Raw genomic sequence first — 12499 nt, 5'->3', positions numbered from 1 at the left:
CAAATGTAATAATTATCTTCTAATTCAATTTTAACCTTCACTTTTGCAGATGCCTGAAGCAAGAATCAACACACAAGGCTCAAGTACAAATACAGAAGGCACAAGTACTAATACTAGAGTAAGAAAACATTTGGACACATAAGTCAAGTTGCTTACATTAAATACATGTGTATTTGTTACTATATTATAATTGTTTAATGTTAATATTGTCACTGTGTTAATGCTGTTGCTGTTGGATAAGATTGTACTTATAGATGTTAGAAATTTGTACTTAAGATTGTACTTATAGATTGTACTTATATGCTGTTGCTGTTGCTGTGTTCAGCTTCCTTTGAGTAGATTGGTTATTTGTTCCCTTGGTATTATATTGTGATTTTGTTTTAAGCTGTAATTATTCTTCACTACATTGAACTTTTGTGCTGAGAAAAGAAAAGGATTATTCTGGTTCTATGGTCCTGTAAATTGTAGAAGTAGGTTAATGTTCAAAAATTTGGCAAAGAAATTTTTACTTAGTGATTTCTGTAACAGGATGCCAAGAGAAAGAAAAAAGCAGCACAAAAAACTCAAGTTGGCAAACAGATGGCAAACTCAACTGTAAGTTTAAGTTTCTACAGTTTTTTTGAAGTTTTTTTTTTTAACTTAAGATGGCAAACTCAATATGAACCAACAGGAAACAGAAGGTGCTACCATTCTTCCACCTTTGCCTCCTGAAGAAGATCCCATGGACGAACCAACTGTTGATCCATGTATCACACAAGTTGTAGCAGCTCCAGTATACAAGAAAGGTCCATCAATGTATCAACAACTGCAACAATCAAACCAGCACTTAACCTTACAACCTAGAGTCCAAATTCGAGCACCTCCACCTATGATTGGCAGCCAAGGATTACCAGTGTTTTTCAACACATCAAGAGCACCACAAGGAAACCGTGCTGCAATAAGCAGAGATGGAGGACAAAAGTTTTTAGGTTTAAGCCAGATTAGTTCATTAGATGATTAGTTCATTAGGTTGACAATTGTAAATTGTTGTTTTTGGTCTTTTTTTATGTAACTACAGCTGATTGCAAAAACTTCACAGCTGATTGCAAAAACTTCACAGCTGATTTTGTTTTTGCTCTTATTTCTGCACATATGTTTGCGGAAACAATGAAAAGTTGCTCAATTCTCAATCAATGAAATTCTATAAACCTTTCGTTTATCAATGTATATGTGTGTTTCTATTGTCAGCTTCCACTATTTATAGAAATCTATACAGGTGTAGTGACATAGTCTTTTAGTAACAATAGACTTTTTCAGTCAATAAAATTTTAGTATTGGAACTTCAATTGTCAAATTTTCCAGAAACTGAAGCATTTTGAAGCATTTTGTTGCAAATTTTCCAAGCATTTTAGCAAATTTATAGAAACTAAAGCCGTGATTCTTCTGGATTCTCATATTTTGTTCCAATCCACCAAGCATCTGAAAATACTATTTGAACAGAAGAAGGTTGCATACAAGACTTGAGCCTCACAAGAAAAATAAAACACAGGAGATACGAAGAAAATAAATTACTAGACATTTACAATTGTACATTACCAAATATCATTTCAAATCAAAACCAAATACACTTGTACATTTGATAATTGCAAAGGAATATTTTCCTTCTACTACAACAGCAACAACACAAAATTTACCTACCTATTTCAACAACCAATACAAAATCATCAAAAGCAAAGCTAAACCAACAAAGATTTTTTTATTTTTCTTGTTTCTCTTCCTCAGCACTTCAACCTCTGCTTCCAGGCCATTTATTCTCTTCAACAAACCTGGAATAATGGCCCTAGCCCTTTGGCACATTGGGGGATCCTCCCATGCAAAAAACCTACACCCTCCTCTTTCCCGAAAACCACAAAAATAACCCTTTAAACACAGCAAAAAAAGAATTTTTTTAGAGAAATTCCAAACCAAGGTGGGTTTTCTTACCTTGTACTACCGACATGAGTGAAACCTTCTCCCCGGGTTCTCGTTCGTCCACACGGTTCGCATCACTATGGGTTTTCCACAATGACACTCGTTCGAACTTGTAACAGCGGACATTGAAGGAATTTTAGAGAGAGAAGGCGATTTGGGGGGGAAGGGTTTGCTGAGTTCTTCGATTTGGGGGAGACGGGTTTTGATTTGCTGAGATGTGTTTTGATTTAGGGATTTGCTGAGAGAGTGTTTGGCTTGTTTGGCTTCTTTATCCACGTCACACAGTGATGTGGATAAAGAAGCCATGTAAATTTTTTTTAATTCAAAAAATGCCATGTCATAAAAATGTAAACCAATCAGGTTTGAGCCCCAATTTAAATGGTCCACGTAGGCAATTTCCGACAGACTTGGTTTTTTTCCGGCCAAAATAGGACTGAAATTGAGCAATTTTAATACATAAAGGACCAAATTCAAACCCTAGATAGATAAAGGACCAAAATGGGAATGAGCTATAGTTAGAGGACGAAAAATGCATTTAATCCTATTTCTAATACTACTTTCACTTAAAGTTAAAAAACCAAAAGAGAAAAAAACAATTTCCAAGTTAAATTTCTGCCGGAGACCTCATTCCACAAAAGGTCCTACAAGGCAGCACAAGTTTGTAACAAACAAAATCTCCAACCCTAATCCTATGCCATCCAAACACCTTAAAATTAGCCCAATAACTAGTGGCTGAAATGGTCGAATTTTGGGTACGAACTAGGTCACAACAGGGCAAGTCCTATTGTGCACATCGTAGAGCTCGGAGAAAGTTTCGCGTGCATATGCTGCTCGACGCATAACTCGACCCGTGCGCAAAGTTAAGCGTGTTTGGACGAGAGTAGTACTTGGATGGCTGACCCCCTAGGAAGTTCTCGTGTTGCACCCCTTTTTGCGAGCCATTGCTCGCGTTTGTCAAATCTTCAGGCTTTTTTTTCTCTTTTTTTCCGCTCTCTCTCGATGACTCCACGGACTGCTCTAGAGGAATGGGCCCAAGGTGGTGCGTGGGGGGCCCATCGAACTCGACGAACGATAGAAAATGGGCCCGAATGCACCCAAAATGGCCGAATTTTAGGTACGAACTGGGTCACAACAAGGCAAGCCCTATTGTCCACATCGTAGAGCTCGGAGAGAGCTTCGCGTGCATATGCTGCTCGGCGCATAACTCGACCCGTGCGCAAAGTTATGCGTGCTTGGGCGAGAGTAGTACTAGATGGGTGACCCCCTAGGAAGTCCTCGTGTTGCACCCCTTTTTGCGAGCCACTCCTCGCGTTTGTCAAGTTTTCAGGCTTTTTTTCCGCTCTCTCGGTGTCTCCACGGACTGCTCCAGATGAATGGGCCCACGGTGGGGCGCGGGGGGCCCACTGAACGCGATGAACGATCGAAAATGGGCCCGAATGCACCCGAAATGGCCGAATTTTGGGTACGAACGGAGTCGCAACAGGGCAAGCCCTGTTGTCCACGTCGTAGAGCTTGGAGAGAGCTTAGCGTGCATATGCTGATCAACGCGTAACTCGACCCGTGCGCAAAGTTAAACGTGTTTGGGCGAGAGTAGTACTAGGATGGGTGACCCCCTGCGAAGTCCTCGTGTTGCACCCTTTTTTGCGAGCCACTCCTCGCGTTTGTTAAGTCTTTAGGCTTTTTCTCTCTTTTTTTCCAATCTCTCTCGATAACTCCACAGACTGCTCTGGATGAATGGGCCCACAATGGCGTGCGGGAGCTCACCGAACGCGACGAACGATCGAAAATTTGCCAAATGCACCCGAAATGGCCGAATTTTGGGTACGAATTGGGTCACAACGGGGCGAACCCTGTTGTCTGCATCATAGAGCTCGGAGAGAGCTTCGCGTGCATATGTTGCTTGACGTAACTCGACCCGTGTGCAAAGTTAAGCGTGCTTGGGCGAGAGTAGTACTAAGATGGGTGACCCCCTCAGAAGTCCTCGTGTTGCACCCCTTTTTGCGAGCCACTCCTCACGTTTGTCAAGTGTTCAACCTTTTTTTTCTTTTTTATCGCTCTCTCTCGATGACTCCACGGATTGCTACGAACGAATGGGGCCCACAACGGCGTGTGGGGGCCCACCGAACGCGAAGAACGATCGAAAACGGGTCTGAATGCACCCGAAATAGCCGAATTTTGCGTATGAACTGCGTCAGAACGGCGTGAGCCCTATTGTCCACGTTGTAGAGCTTGGAAAGAGCTTCGCGTGCATACGTTGCTCGATGCATAACTCAACACGTGAGCAAGGTTAAGCGTGCTTGGGCGACAGTAGTACTAGGATGGGGTGACCCCCTGGGAACTCCTCGTGTTGCATCCCTCTTTGCGAGCAACTCCTTGCGTTTGTCAAGTTTTCAGGCTTTTTTTCTATTTTTTTTCGCTCTCTACCAACGACCCCACGGACTGCTACAGATGAATGGGGCCCACCGAACGCGATGAACGGTCGAAAATGGGACCGAATGCACCCGAAATGGCCGAATTTTGGTATGAACTGCGTCAGAACGAGGCGAACCCTGTTGTCCATGTCGTAGAGCTCAGAGAGAGCTTCGCGTGCATATGCTGCTCGACGCGTAACTCGACCCGTGCGTAAGGTCAAGCGTGCTTGGGCGAGAGTAGTACTAGGATGGGTGACCCCCTGGGAAGTCCTCGTGTTGCACCCCTTTTTGCGAGCCACTCCTTGCGTTTGTCAAGTTTTTGGGCTTTTTTTCTATTTTTTTTCGCTCTCCCTTACGACCCGACGGACTGCTACGATCGAATGGGTCCTAGGGCGGCGCGCGGGTCCCACTGAACGCGATAAATGATTGAAAACGTGCCTGAATGCACCCGAAATGACCGAATTTTGGGTATGAACTGCGTCAGAACGGGGCGAGCCCTATTGTCCACGTCGTAGGGCTCGGAGAGAGCTTCGCGTGCATATGCTACTCAATGCATAACTCGGCCCGTGCGCAAGGTTTAGCGTGCTTGGGCGAGAGTAATACTAGGATGGGGTGACCCCCTGGAGTTCTCGTGTTGCACCCCTTTTTGCGAGCCACTCTTCGCTTTTGTCAAGTCTCCAGGATTTTTTTCGCTCTCTCACGATGATACTCCAGACTGCTACGGACGAATGAGGTCCACGGTGGCGCACGAGGCCCACCGAACGTGATTAACGATCGAAAATGGGCCCAAATGCACCCGAAATGGCATAATTTTGGGTATGAACTGCGTCAGAACGAGGCGAGCCCTGTTGTCCATATCGTAGAGCTCGGAGAGAGTTTCGTGTGCATATGCTGCTCGACGCGTAAATCGACCCATGACCAAGGTCAAGCGTTCTTAGACGAGAGTAGTACTAGGATGGGGTGACTACCTAGAAAGTCCTCGTATTGCACCCCTTTTTGCGATCCAATCTTCGCGCAGGGCCCACCAAACACGATGAATGGTCGAAAAATGGGCCTGAATGCACCAGAAATGGCCGAGATTTAGGTATGAACTGCGTTAGAACGGGGCGAACCCTGTTGTCCACGTCGTAGAGCTCTGAGAGAGCTTTGCGTGCATATGCTGCTCGACGCGTAACTCGACTCCTGCGCAAAGTTAAGCGTGCTTGGGCGAGAGTAGTACTAGGATGGGGTGACCACCTAGGAAGTCCTCGTGAGCCACTCTTCGCTTTTGTCAAGTCTTTAGGTTTTTTTTCTATTTTTTTCGCTCTCTCCCGACGACCCTAGGACTACTACGGATGAATGGGGCCCACCGAACGCGATGAGTTGTCAAAAATGGGCCCGAATGCACCCGAAATGGCCGAATTTTGGGTATGAACTGCGTCAGAACGGGGCGAGCCTTGTTGTCCACGTCGTAGAGCTCGGAGAGAGGTTCGCGTGTATATGCTGCCCGACGCGTAACTCGACCAGTGCACAAAGTTAAGTGTGCTTGGGCGAGAGTAGTATTAGGATGGGTGACCCCCTGAAAAGTCATCGTGTTGCACCCCTTTTTGCGAGTCACTCCTCGCATTTATCAAGTTTTTAGGCTTTTTTTTTCGCTCTCTCCTGACGACCCCACGGACTGCTACGGACAGATGGGGCCCACGACGGCGTGCGGAGCCCACCAAACGCGATAAACGATAAAAAAACGGGCCTGAATGCACCCGAAATTGCCGAATTTTGGGTATGAACTACGTCAGGACGGCGCGAGCCCTGTTGTCCACGTTGTAGAGCTCGAAGAGAGCTTCGCATGCATATATTGCCCGACGCGTAACTCGACCCGTGTGCAAGGTTAAGCGTGCTTGGGCGAGAGTAGTACTAGGATGGGTGACCCCCTGGGAAGTCCTCGTGTTGCACCCCTTTTTGCGAGCCACTCTTCACGTTTGTCAAGTAGTCAGCCTTTTTTTCTATTCTTTTTCGCTCTCTACCGACGACTCCACGGACTGTTACGGACGAATGGGGCCCACGGCGGTGTGCGGGGCCCCCCGAACGCGATGAATGGTTGAAAATAGACCCGAATGCACCTGAAATGGTCGAATTTTGGATATGAACTGCGTCAGAATGGGGCAAGCCCTGTTGTCCATGTCGTAGAGCTCGGAGAGAGCTTTGCGTGCATATGCTGCTCGACGCGTAACTCGATTCGTGCGCAAGGTCAAGCGTCCTTGGGCGAGAGTAGTACTAGGATGGGGTGACCCCCTGGGAAATCCTCGTGTTGCGCCCCTTTTTGCGAGCCACTCTTCGCGTTTGTCAAGTATTCAAGCTTTTTTTCTATTTTTTTCGCTCTCTCTTGAGGACCCCACGGGCTGCTACGGACGATGGGGCCCACGGCGGCGAGCAGGACCCACCGAACGCGATGAACGGTCGAAAATGGGCTGCACCACCCAAACCCACACCCTTGGATGTCAGCCCACTCACCTCTTTGGTCCACTCTTTGGCTCAGCCCAACTCATTGACCCGACCCACTTATTCGTCCCGAATGCTGTTATATTTATTCTTTCCTCCTCTACAGTTGTAACCCTAAACCTAAGTCTCCATCACTCTCTCGCCTCCTCGTCTCCATCTCCCTTCGCTCTTTGTAATATCCGTCGTCGTCTTCTCCTCTCAATTTCTCCTTTTGTCGTCTTCTCTTTGACCATCATCAATGGCTCCTCCTGCAATTGTTTCCCAATTGCTTCTGGTGAGAAAGATAGACAGAACAAAAACCTTTTTCCCCTTTCCCCTATTTTGCTAATAATATTTTTTGTGAACTATCTCTTAAGTGGAAATCCAAGTGGTTGACTTTTTTTTTTTTTTTTAATAAACACCCGAAGGTGGGGGAGGCTTTTCGGGATCCCCATCCCTTCTTCATTGAAAATAAAGAATAGTACACATTACAACAAAATCAACAAATAAGGAAGTAGGAGTACTACTCCTTTACATTTTTGCACGACCTCAACTATTCTGTATCTTCCCTTTCTTCTTGTTGATTCGATTTGTCTTTATCCTTGGACCACACGAGGTACTCCTCTGTTTCATCACACGAATTTTCACCTCCGTATTCTTAACCAAGTACTCTGGTATCCCATCTACGAGGAATTGATTTCTGGGCAGTTTGTCCGGGGAGGCCAGCTCTTGTAACAGCTACTCCGCCGAGTCTATATCGGCAGGGTTGCGGCTGGTCAAGCAAGTCGGATCAGAGATCTTCAATGGCATGACATTAGTAACCAAACTCTCATCCTCATCTGAATTCTGTTGGAGAAGCATTGTAGCATTTCCCACTTGGGTCCAATTTCCTTCGGCCATTTTATTTTTCGAATTCTCCTCACCCATTTTTCCATCCTCACCCATTTTTCCATCCTCTATGGACAAGTTCCTTAGTGGTGCGATTTGGATTTTTGCAATCGGTGTATAATTGTCGGCTTTGTTGGTTGTGGACTATCTGTCACCAGATCTGACATCTGAACCTGATATTCTGTTCTCATTTATCCATTATTGTCTTTTGTAAATCTGTAAATATTTATTAATATTATTGTATATTGATTTGTAATATTAAGGGTTTTTCATAACCCACGCTCCTTTGTTCAGTTAAATTAAGGTTTATTATTTGAGCTCACTGCTGAGGGTTTTCACCCAACACCCTTATCTAAGATTTCTAGTTCCAACTGTTTTTACCTGCCACTTGACCTTTCATTTTCCCCTTTTGTCTAGTAATACTTATTGCATTTCTCGAGCTCTTAATACCACCAAGAATCATAACAGTGACATAGCAAATCAGCAAACTGCAGTTAAGAAATTTGGATACAGTATAGACATACACTAATCAAAGGATTACAGGTAATCTTGTCAAGATACAACCATAACAAGAATCAACGAGTAGGATGGGGGGACATACAACCATAACAAGAATTCAATAGTAAGAAGAGCGTGAGAAGGGAACAGGCAGAGAGGGGGAGGGGGATATGAGTAACAACTTCAGGTTGCCAGGCGAACTAGTGAAGGCATTTCTGTCGTTACTAGTGAAGTATATGTGTGCTTGACCTCCTACCCATTGTAGGGATCTCTTGAGAAACCAAGTTTGGCTGTCTTCGGAATGTCTGAAATCCTTTCAAAAGCAAGAGAATTACAGAAGTCAGTTTCGATGTCCCTCTATGAACTATCACATGACCAGGCATACCATCTGTTGAATCCTAAGCATCCCGCTGTCCAAGTACTGGAAGATGCTCATGGCAAAATACCTCAAAGAACTTTCTCATGTAAGAAAAATATGATTATATTTCCCCAAATAAATAGGACTTTCTGAAGTAACAGCATATGCCTTTATTACTCATGTTCATTCTCGTAATGTCTTTTGTAGGTCTCTGTGAAATCTATCTCGAAATTTCATAATATATACTTTAGTCAGGGTAGTTTATAGAATAGTCAAAAGTTACAAACAGATCAACCACGCAGCCATAGGGGCTTGATGGTGCATATATCATCTGAAGAAGACTCACTAAAGACCGAGCTGGTGAACAAGATTAATTTTGTTGATTTAGCAGGTTTTTAACTCGTGAAATCTTCATCTTCATCTCCATTTGATAATTATACCCACACTTCTAATGACTTAAATAATTGTTTACTTTATTTTGTCTTCAGTGCAATCTTATAAGCTAGAAGGACCCCAAAAAAAATAGCAGAGATGGAATCACACCTGCTGAGAGTAATAGGATAAATAAATCAGTTTATGCAATACTGAATGTTGTTAGTGCCATTAATGCGAGTGAGATTCAAGTGCCATATCGGGAAAGTAAACTCACTCGAATCTTACAAGACTCCCTTGCTGGCTCAAGTCATGTATTGCTTGTCACATGCTTGGTATGACTTTTTCGAAATTTTACTAGTTGTGTTTGCATCAATTATTTGTTTAGACATCTTAAGTTCTTTATAACCTAGAAGTTGTATTAATTATTTCTTAATTTTCTGCTGGATGCAGAATCCTGTCTTTTGTCAAAACTCTCTTAGCTCAATAATTTTGGTTTCTCGGTCATGTCGAAGCACAAGGCAAGTATTGACAGACTTTAGTAGTTTAGCAAAAGCGAAGGTGGTTTCGTCATGAAAAGTGGGAAAACAATCTCTACTTCCTTATGTGTGAAAAAGCAGGTTGGTTGCAGCCAGCTCTCTTCGGCCAATCAGGCTAGTTTCATCTTGAAGGGAAGGTAAAACTACTTTCATCTGAGGTAGGAGGAAAATTAAGTTGGAGTTTCTATTGATATTTGTCTACTTTGTTTCTTCAAGGAAACTCTTCGGTGAAGAAAAAGTTGTCACCACTAAGTAGGTATCCTTTCTAAAATCATCCAATTTATCAAATGCATATTATTCCATTTTATCCTCCATATTTCTATTTTCCATATGTACATATCTGGCCTGAAAACGAGATGCTTAAATATTACTTTTAATAGAGAATTGTAATTTTGTATGATGTACATATCTGGCCTGAAAACGAGATGCTTAAATATTACTTTTAATAGAGAATTGTAATTTTGTATGTCCGGATATCAATTAGCTTCTGGGGGGGGAAAAAAGTGCTCTTGGTTCAATGTATTTGTAACATGGCTGCCATTTACTTTTAGCATTATTTTGGGAAAACTGCGAATAAGACTGTATTTGTAACATGGCTGCCATTTACTTTTAGCATTATTTTGGGAAAACTGCGAATAAGACGAATAGTCTACAATTGATAATATGTTGTGCAGACTATTCGTCTTATTCGCAGTTTTCCCAAAATAATGCTAAAAGTAAATGGCAGCCATGTTACAAATACATTGAACCAAAAGGCTGTGGTGATGAAGATGGAAAACACTTAGTATTTTCACTTGTTGGCGGAATCCAAAAGGCTAAGGTACTCACAAACATGAGAATGCTGCCATCACAAGGAAATACTTATTCAGTAAGACAACCATAAACCTCAGTCATATACACTATGTTGTAGGATTGTCATATACCTTAACCCCGGAATCGCGATTGCTGAAATTACCCGGAGGGCTAAATTCCATAGCCGAAATTTTTGGTTCCACAATATCGTTGTAGCATAGTTGACTGCTGTATGATGCAGTTGCCTCCTCTGGCATCTTAATCATCAATGAACTTGATGCACATAATGTCTTTAACTTGTTAGATATTTCTCTAATTCTTTCACTGAGTGTCAGGGATGCATTGCTTTTCTAGTGTACATGATTGTTTGCTTCACATATTGCATCTGAATTAGCACCCAGAGTAGATCCCACTTTGAGGAGAAGCCTCCTGAGGGGGAAAAAAAGTGCTCTTGGTCCCAGAAGCTAATTGATATCCGGACATACAAAATTACAATTCTATATTAAAAGTAATATTTAAGCATCTCGTTTTCAGGCCAGATATGTACATATGGAAAACAGAAATATGGAGGATAAAATGGAATAATATGCATTTGATAAATTGGATGATTTTAGAAAGGATACCTACTTAGGGGTGACAATTTTTTCTTCACCGAAGAGTTTCTTTGAAGAAAAAACGTAGACAAATATCAATAGAAACTCCAACTTAATTTTCCTCCTACCTCAAATGAAAGTAGTTTTACCTTCCCTTCAAGATGGAACTAGCCTAATTGGCCGAAGAGAACTGGCTGCAACCAACCTGCTTTTTCACACTCAAGGAAGTAGAGATTGTTTTCCCACTTTTCAATGACGAAACCACCTTCGCTTTTGCTAAACTACTAAAGTCTGTCAATACTTGCCTTGTGCTTCGACATGACCGAGAAACCAAAATTATTGAGCTAAGAGAGTTTTGGCAAAAGACAGGATTCTGCATCCAACAGAAATTTAAGAAATAATTAATACAACTTCTAGGTTATAAAGAACTTAAGATGTCTAAACAAATAATTGATGCAAATACAACTAGTAAAATTTCGAAAAAGTTATACCAAGCATGTGACAAGTAATACATGACTTGAGCCAGCAAGGGAGTCTTGTAAGATTCGAGTGAGTTTACTTTCCCGATATGGCACTCAAATCTCACTCGCGTTAGTGGCACTACCAACATTCAGTATTGCATAAAGTGATTTATTTATCCTATTACTCTCAGCAGGTGTGATTCCATCTCTGCTATTTTTCTTGGGGTCCTTCTAGCTTATAAGATTGTATTGAAGACAAAATAAAGTAAACAATTATTTAAGTCATTAGAAGTGTGGGTATAATTATCAAATGGAGATGAAGATGAAGATTTCATGAGTTAAAAACCTGCTAAATCAACAAAATTAATCTTGTTCACCAGCTCGGTCTTTAGTGAGTCTTCTTCAGATGATATATGCACCATCAAGCCCCTATGGCTGCATGGTTGATCTATTTGTAACTTTTGACTATTCTATAAACTACCCTGACTAAAGTATATATTATGAAATTTCGAGATAGATTTCACAGAGACCTACAAAAGACATTACGAGAACCAACATGAGTAATAAAGGCAGATGAAAAAGGCATATGCTGTTACTTCAGAAAGTCCTATTTATTTGGGGAAATATAATCATATTTTCTTACCTGAGAAAGTCCTTTGAGGTTGATTTTGCCATGAGCATCTTCCAGTACTTGGACAACGGGATGCTTAGGATTCAACAGATGGTATGCCTGGTCATGTGATAGTTCATAAAGGGACACCGAAACTGACTTCTGTAATCCTCTTGCTTTTGAAAGGATTTCAGACATTGCCAAGACAGCCAAACCTGGTTTCTCAAGGGATCCCTACAATGGGTAGGAGGTCAAGCGCACATATACTTCACTAGTAACGACAGAAGTGCCTTTTGCATAGATAAAAAGAAGAAAACCTGGATGGTGTATGTTTTGCCACTTCCCCTTGCCCCAAAAGCAATAACTGATGCATTTCGGCCATCAAAGATGTCTGAGACCAGGGGTTTTATCTCTCTTGAGTATATTTCACCAATTTCTTCATCTTGTTCGGAGCAATAATCGAGCTCATACCCATCCTTTTGACTAATAAATGACCGCAAACCAAAAGAATCAGACTCATTTCATGCTCAAAAATCAATAATCCAGCTCCATCCAATTTAACACTTGAGT

General features: G+C 42.3%; 1 long non-coding RNA gene across 1 annotated transcript in view; it reads right to left on the bottom strand.

The window, feature by feature from the left end:
• LOC105177588 overlaps nucleotides 10923–12499 on the bottom strand; it is a 2821-nt gene continuing 1244 nt past the window's right edge. Inside the window, exons 2-4 of the long non-coding RNA XR_849064.2 lie at nucleotides 12247–12412; nucleotides 11963–12163; nucleotides 10923–11231 (exon numbers count right to left, since the gene is read on the bottom strand). This is a non-coding gene — a long non-coding RNA (uncharacterized LOC105177588). The remainder of the gene's footprint in view (nucleotides 11232–11962; nucleotides 12164–12246; nucleotides 12413–12499) is intronic.

Source organism: Sesamum indicum, linkage group LG15, assembly GCF_000512975.1.
Source record: "Sesamum indicum cultivar Zhongzhi No. 13 linkage group LG15, S_indicum_v1.0, whole genome shotgun sequence".
Lineage (NCBI taxonomy): Eukaryota > Viridiplantae > Streptophyta > Magnoliopsida > Lamiales > Pedaliaceae > Sesamum > Sesamum indicum.
This window is presented reverse-complemented; position numbering and strand designations above follow the sequence as displayed.